Here is an 8583-nt window from a genome sequence, read left to right as displayed (position 1 = left end):
TTAATTAGTTTGTACCTATTTTTCTGGTCTTTCCCTTCCATATCTCATTTTAACCTCCCACAAGTTTCATTTCATAGCCACCACCAAATTAGATTTAATGTAATGAATTATTACAAATGATAATAATAATAATAATTAAGAATTATTATTCTCATTATTCTTATTCTCGTCGGAATGGTATGAATATTTTTCTCATAATTTAACCATATTCTCATTATTCTTATTTATCAAACTATAGTGTTGAGAGAACTTTCATTGGATCGAGTTGGGTTGAAAAAAAAATTAAGAAATGAATATTTTAGTTCCATAATAATTATATGGAAAATCAAATTTAATGAATGATGCATAATTTAAGAAAAGAATATTGATTTCATTTCATTTTTAGGGACATAATTTAAGGGAGTATCCAAATTTGAAATTTTATTTTGAAAATATAAAATTAATTTATAGACCAATCAGATTTTGACACATATTAATAGAAATTAATAAAAATCAAAAAAATGAAAATAAAATTAATTTATATGGAAGAGTCAAAATTTACAATTATATGGAAGAATAAGATTTAATAAAAATGGAAAAATATAAGGAATTAATATTGATTTCATTTAAATTATAATATAAAATTATATTTTATTCAAACGAAAATGGTATATAGATAGGGAAGAATTAAAATTTATAATAATATGAAAAAATCAGATTCAAATGAGAAATAATTTAATGAATTAATAATGAAGAAAGCATCATTTTAGTAGCATAATTTAAAAGAGTATCTAAATTTATAATTTTATTTTAAAAATATAAAATTAATTTATAAGCCAATCAAATTTCGACACGTAGTAACGAAAATTAATAAAAAAAAATGAGAAAAAAGGTTGGGTGTGTTTAGTTTATGTTTTGAGATAAATTTTTTAAAAAAAATTTAGGGAGAGAATTTTGAAATTTTTTTAGTTTGTTTGGTTGTATATTTTAAAAATTGTTTTAGAGTTTGGGAGTTTGGAATGATTTGATATTTTATTGTAGTTAAGTTGATGTGTGTGAGAGAAAAAATGATTGAGAAAAAGAGATGAAAAAGAAAAAATGATTAATTGATGTGTAAAAGAGAAAAAAGTAAATTTGAATTTTTTTCTTTAAAAATTTAAACCAAATAAAATTGGGAAAATTGGTTTAAGATCTCTCCCCAACTTTTGATAAGAGGAGAGGTCCACAATAATATGTTTTGATGGCTAAGGTCTCTCAACCTTATTTTAGGTTATAAAATACATAGTTCACCCTTCTTTAACATAAGTTTGTTTGGGTTTTGGCAAATTGAATATTCTATTGCTAACTTCACGGTGGAGATTTCATCGGAGATTTCGTAGAGATTTTGCAAGTGTTGCAGTGGACTTGACTTTAAAGATTGTTACAATCGTGTAGGTGTTACAGTGTGTTGATCGTGTAGGTTTTTCAATGGAGTTAAATTAGGTATGTTTTCAATGGAGATTCCACATGGATTTTGATTTTTGTTTTGAATTTTATGTAAGGATTCCGATTTCATATTAGTTTTTCGAGTGTATTTTTGCATTAGGTTTTTGTTTTTAGTTTTGATCAATTTAAAAGAGAGGCTAGCTCAGTAAAGTTGTTTATAACTTTTGGAGTTAATTTTTCATTCTCTGTTATTAGTCAATTTTAGAGAAATGCCAGCTTGATAAAGTTGATTTTTATTTTTGGAATTCATTTTTAATTCTCTGTTTTTTGATCAATTTCAAAGAGTATTGACAGTGTAGTTGATTTTGATGTTTAAAGTTCATTTTTCGTGCTCTGTTTTTCATCAACATGCTGATCAATGATAAGTTTTGTTCTTTATTTTTTCAAAGCAGAGAAATTTTTTTAAACCAGAGAAATTTCATTCTCTACACTTTCGTTGGTATAGTCTAGAGAAAATTGTAAGTTTGTTATTATAATCCAACGAAAATTACAGAGAAAATTATAAGTTCATATGGACATATTATTAGAAGTTTCTAATACAGATAGAATCTTAGAAAGTGAATGTTAGTTCTTAAATTTCTCTGGAATTTTATTTGTAGTTCAGAGAAAATTATAAGTTTGTTATTCACTTTCAGTTTGTAGTTCAAAGAAAATTATAAGTTTGTAGAAAGTGAATATAAGTTTTTATTTTTCTGAGCAAAAGTTATTTTTTGTGGTTTTTCTTTCAGTTTAGATGGACAATGCAGTGTTTTTTGTTATCTTGAAGGTGTATATAAGTTTGTAAATTTCACTAGATTTTGATATGAGTACAATATTGCAGAATGACGCAGAGAAAATTGTAAGCTTGTAGTTCAGTGAAAATCACAGAGAAACTTATAATTTCATAACAGATCTTCTGTGTGATTTTTGTCTATGATTGTGTTTAATAGTTAGTAGTAAATTTTTCTGTGATTCTCTTTGTATTCATTACGTTTTCTGTGATTTTGTTTTTATTATCTTGAAGGTGAATATAAGTTTGTAAATGTCTCTGGACTTTTATTTGAGTCTAGAGAAAATTATAAGCTTGCTATTATAATCCAGAGAAAATTATAATTATTATAAATTTCTTTGGACTTTTATGTTGTTCTTGTGAAGTGTTTTTATGTTGAACAAATTATTTTTCTTGTTTTTTCTTTCAGTTTCGATGGATAGTCCAATGTTGTTGCAGTGCAAATATGGAAATGATACTATTATCATTAATGTTTTATGCGAATTGAATTTTGAGGAATTGGTTGGCATTTTGTGTAAAATATGGAAGAATTTGAAACCTGAGACGATGTGTATTTCATATTCTATTGTAGGTCATCCGAATTGTATGATTCGAAATGATATTGATTTTCTAAATATGTTGAGGGTTATTTGTGCACGTGGTGTTGATATAGTTGATGTTTCAATTACTAGGTGTAGTACTTTTAATCAAGTGGATAAAGTAGGGTCTAATTGGGTAGATGTTGTGCATGGTGAATATGGTAGGCTAGTGGATATTGAAAGGAATTCACCCTCTAAGTTTTGTTCTCACCAAGAAAATGTTTTATTGTCAGCTGGTTGGCGAAATAATATTACGAGTGTTGGACAAAAGTTTGAGGGTGGTGTGGTTGAGTTCCGTACTGTTTTATGCAAGTATGCTATTGAGATTGGTTTTCAGTTTATATATGTTAAAAATGACAAGCTGAGGGTTACGGCAGAATATGCATATAAGAAATCAAGGGGATGTATGTGGCGTGTACATGCTTCCGTTGAAAAAACAAATAGGTTCTTTTACATAAGAACTTTAAACAATGAACATATATGTGGTGTGGCGGTTCGTACTAGTAAACATGCTAGGATGACTTCCAGCGTAGTTTTTGGACTGATACTTGAAGAGGTAAGTGCAAAACCTTTAACTCGTCCAGTGGATGTTGTCAAAGAAATGAAAGACAAGTATGGGGTTTCAATCAGTTATAACTGTGGTTAGTTGGGGCTTGAAAAAGCAAAATGTAGTACATATAAGGATTCTTGTTTGTCATTCGATCAATTACGGTGGTATTTTGATCAGGCATTGAAGAACAATCCAAGTAGTCGTTTTGAGTTAGATTATGAAGATAACAAGCATTTCAAAAGAGTGTTTGTGGCTTTTCATGCATGCATTACTGGTTTTAAATATTGTCGGTCATTGTTGTTTCGTGATAGAACATTTTTTAAAGGACAATACAAAGGAATTATGCTTGCTGCAACGGGGAAAGATAGAAATGAAGGTAATTGTAAATATATCTAATTTTATCTAAGTATGCGAATTTTCTATACCTGTAGGAATTGAGTGAATGTGATTTTTCTCTGACACTTTGAATTTTCTCTGGTTTTGGCCACTGTGTGAATTTTCTCTGGATTTTGGTCAGTGTGTGAATTTTCTTTAGATGTTGTCATTGTGTGAATTTTATCTGTAGTTGGTCACTAAGTGAATTTTCTCTAGATATTGTCACTAAGTGAATTTTCTCTGGATGTTGCCAATGTGTGAATTTTATCTGTAGTTGGTCACTAAGTGAATTTTCTCTGGATATTGTCATTGTGTGAATTTTCTCTGTAGTTGGTCACTAAGTCAATTTTCTCTGGATGTTGCCAATGTGTGAATTTTCTCTAGATGTTGGTAGTGTAAAATTTCTCTGGTTGTTTATTGTTTAAATTTTCTCTGCATGTGTATATCTAATATGTGTGTTCCTATTTGTTTTGTAGGTTTTTTTCCTATAGCTTTTGTTGTTGTTGATGCTGAGAATAAAGACAATTGGTGTTGGTTCTTTGAATATTTATATGAAGTATTGGGATCGGAGAGGGTGGTAAGTTTCATATCAGATCGACATTGTGGTATTGTGAAAGGAATTGCTAGATTTTTCTCTAATTGCTTTCATGGATTTTGTCTTGAACATCTAAAAAGAAATTTGAGGGATAAGTTGTCATGTGGAAACACAAATTTTGTTAGAAAGACGATTGTGTCCAAGTTTTCAGAATGTGCATATGCGCCAATAAAAGGCATCATTTCATTTTAAGTTAAATGAATAAAAAGTGAGGGAGAAGACATTGTGAGTGTTTTCTTGAGAAGTTTACCATATGAAAATTGGAGTGATGCATATTTTGAGGGAAAACGTTATGGTGAGATGTATTCAAATGTTGCTGAGTCATTCAATTCATGGATACGAGAAGCTCATCACTTGCTAATAACAAATTTGGTGGACATGATACGGCTGCAAATCATGAATCATGAATATGAGGTCTGATAGAAGACTGCTCTCTAGTAAATGGAATAAAGTTCTCTGTCCTCGTATAGATAGTGTATTGGAAAAGGCTTTCTTGGATGTAAGGACATAGAATGTGAGTTTATCATCTGATAATGTCTTTGAAGTGCATTATTTTCCTTCGGTTATGGTTGATTTTGGGTTGAGAACTTGTTCATGTCAAAAATGGGAAATAAATGGATATCCATGTCAACATGCTATTGCTGCAATTTTTAGGAGTGGAAAGAATTTGAATTCATTTGTTGAATCATTTTTTCATGCTAATATGTATCGTCAAACATACTCGTTTTCGATCGGCCCATTCCAACTGTTGAAAAACCTCTGTGTAGCATTGATGATGTTATGATTTTACCTCCATTGAGTAAGAGACTAGCTGGAAGGCCAAAGAGGAACAAAATTACTTCTATTGGAGAGTTTAAAAGAGTGATTAAGTGTAGTCGTTGTGAGAGTATTGGTCGCCATAATAAGAGGACATGCAAGAAACCTTTGTTAAATAGTTGAGGATAATACATTTTATTGATTGAATAATATATTTGATGATTACTTTGTGTATTTTGTTTTGTGAAATGTATTTTTTTGATAGTGTATATAATAATACCAATCAAATTCATCCAGAGAAATTTTTCAATTGCTGTGAAAGTGTGCATTGTGTTTGTTAATACATATTATAAGCAGTGTGTTTATAATATCAGTCAAATTCATCTAGAGAAATTTGCCTATAGCATATAAAATTCTTTGTGCATTGTGTTTTGAAACTTCAAATTCATCTAGAGAAATTTGTCAATAGCACAGAAAATTACTGCATGCATTGTGTTTTTTGAATTTGATGATTGTTTTGTACCAACACAGTGCATTACAGATTGCATGATCATATAGGCACCCTCTTTGGCACGATATGAGTTAAATTTCTCTATGAATTTTTGGTAACTTCATACCAGTCAAATTCATCCATAGAAATTTGCCAATAGAAAAGAACTTTACTATGAGCATTGTGTTTGTTGATTTGTGTATTGTGTTTTGTGAGGTCCAATTCATCCAGAGAAATTTGCCAATAGCATTGAAAATTACAGTGTGCATTGTGTTTGTTGAAACATATTATGGGCAGTGTGTTTATAATACCAGTCAATTTCATCTAGAGAAATTTGCCACTAGCAAAGAAAATTATCTGTGTATTGTGTTTTGAAGCTTCAAATTCATCTAGTGAAATTTGCCAATAGCAGAGAAAATTACTATGCGCTTTGTGTTTTTTGAATTTAATGATTGTTTTGTACCAACACATAGCATTACAGATTACATGATCATATAGACATCCCCTTGGCACGATACGAATTAAATTTCTTTGTGAATTTCTGGCAACATCGTATCAGAGAAATTTCTGCAGACAATTTTCTCTGTGTGGATTGTGTTGACAGTCATAATAAAAAAAATATATTTAACCATTGATAGCTATGAAATTTACATTAGTAAAAAATATATATATATATACATATATGTCAAACATCGTCATTCCTTCAATGTATGAAAAAACAAATTGAATGGTTAATCCTAATTACATTATGTACATTGTCTTCCTTTCACTAGTGTGCTTTCACTATTATACTTTTGGTTATTCTTCTGGTGGCATTTGAATTGGTTATGTTCTTGACTGGCCAACTTCGGTCACAAATCTCTCTATGATTTCTGTCTTCATCAACATTACGTCTTGTGTGGACAATTTCGAGCTGATAGGTTTATGGTTACTATATTGTCTCATTATGTACTATACAATGAGGCCACAATCCACGCTGCATACAAATTATAGGTGTAGTTAGCTTTCAGAAACATTCAAATTAGATTATCTTATTTGTAGATGTTGTATGAAACTTACGAATCACTGTCTTGTTGTGGAGCATTGTTGACATATTCAAAGTTGTAATTTGTGTTTTGTGAGTCTATCAATTTGAAAGAGGGTTGTGATTGTGCCTCTCTTTCAAGGCAAGCTTTCAAAAAATTCTCTACATAATCTTGCTGCAAAAAAATAATTTTTAAATAACAGAAAAATTTACATACAAATCAATGGGATTCTATGAAAATTATCATCACATAAATATTATCATGGATCATAGAAATTTGTACTCGTTACTAATTGTTTTACATCTTTGACATATTTGTCTTGTGCATTATCCTTCCTTGGCCTTAGTGAGTTGTAGAACCTCCATAAATTGTCTTGTTTGTCCAAGACTAGCAAGGTCCAGTGATTTCTATCTGTTGACTTCTCATTACCCACAGTATTTATTTGGAAATGAAGGAACCTGTAGTTCCTCCATGCTATTTCAAGATGCTTGTCAAATAATGAGACTCGGAAAGTTTGATTTTTCGTCATCTTGATGAAGTTCTGCGATCAGAGAAAATCAAAAAATAGTTATGTTATGAGAAAGTTGAAATGACAGGAATTTAAGAAATATACACACAGAGAAATTTTAAATGCACACAACTAGCTAGAGAAAATTAGACTAGTAACATAACTGGCTTCAAGAAGTATCTTAACAAGAAAAAGTAGTAAGTAAATTCCAAATAAAATCAAATAAAATAGTAGTAACATATTAAGCTCATGCATGTGAAAAAAAATGAAGTTAGTTGTTGTCCTTTTTTCCTTTGGTCAGCAAATAGAATCTCTCCATAGCCATCAATGACCTGAAAAATATCATTTATAATTGTAACATTGGTTTATAAAGGCTAATGGAATATTGCAGAGAAATTTTGATGAAAGACTTACATTGTTGGCAATTTCTTTTTCCTTTTTTAGGTTTCCAATATCTTCAAAGGTAATGAAATTCAACTCACTTGTCCAGATTAAAACCCTACAAGATGACAAAGAATGGATTTAATAGTTATTAATGCAATATAAGTTAGTAAATTATTGTTTGTTATCTTCTATTTTATTTGTTGTACTTACTCGAGTCCAGACATATTTGATATGTGTTGCAAGATGTCTTTTACATGCTTTTTTATCAATTTTGAAACCGGTAGAGTTTGGGGAAAAACCCAAGATTTTCTGATGCTTGTTGGTTGAGGCAAGACGTATGCATCGGCATCAAGTACTTCTTTGTCTTTGGTGGTTTGCTTTGTTTGCTTTGCAGCTTGCTTTGAACCTGTAGTCACCTTCGCAACTTTAGGATATTGAAATTCTGGATCTTGCTGCTTTTCTTTCATTTCTTTTGCCTTTAAATTCTTTATCATTGATGTAGGATCTTTTTTCACTATAGACAGTGAAAATATCAGTAAAAGTGAAATTTCTCTAAAGTAATAGATGATATTTCAATATGTAAATTTATTTGATTCAATATTTTTCAGTTACCATAGACTTTTGTCTTTTGTTTTGGTTGTTCTTTGTGTGCCACTTGTTCTTGCTGGGTTGTTACTTGTTCTTGCTTGGTTGTTGATTGTTGTTCCACTTCTATTCTAACTATACACAATGAAAATCAAACAAGCCCCAAAAATCAAATGAGCAAATAGATAGAGAAAATTAAATAACCAGTTGAAATCAATATAAATAAGCAGCAGAAACTAATGTGGTCAGAGAAATTTAACTTATAGAGAAAATTACCATTGACAGAGAAAATTATAATAAATAGAAATTTCTCTGAGTTATGTTGACACAAGGACATAACTTTTAGTGGCTCAAGATTTTCACTGATCTTGTGGTTTAACTTGTGTTGGTGTTCGGTAAGGTTATGTTGCTAGTTGGACGGATAGTTCTTGAATTTGTTCATGCAATCTAGCATTTTTAGTTTCAAACTCTGAAATTAAATACCTCAACTGTTGAATTGTTTTT

The sequence above is a fragment of the Camellia sinensis genome, chromosome 7, assembly GCF_055761805.1.
Source record: "Camellia sinensis isolate YWXY chromosome 7, ASM5576180v1, whole genome shotgun sequence".
NCBI classification, from domain to species: domain Eukaryota; kingdom Viridiplantae; phylum Streptophyta; class Magnoliopsida; order Ericales; family Theaceae; genus Camellia; species Camellia sinensis.
The sequence above is the reverse complement of the archived record's forward strand: the minus strand, read 5'-3'. Positions refer to the sequence as shown.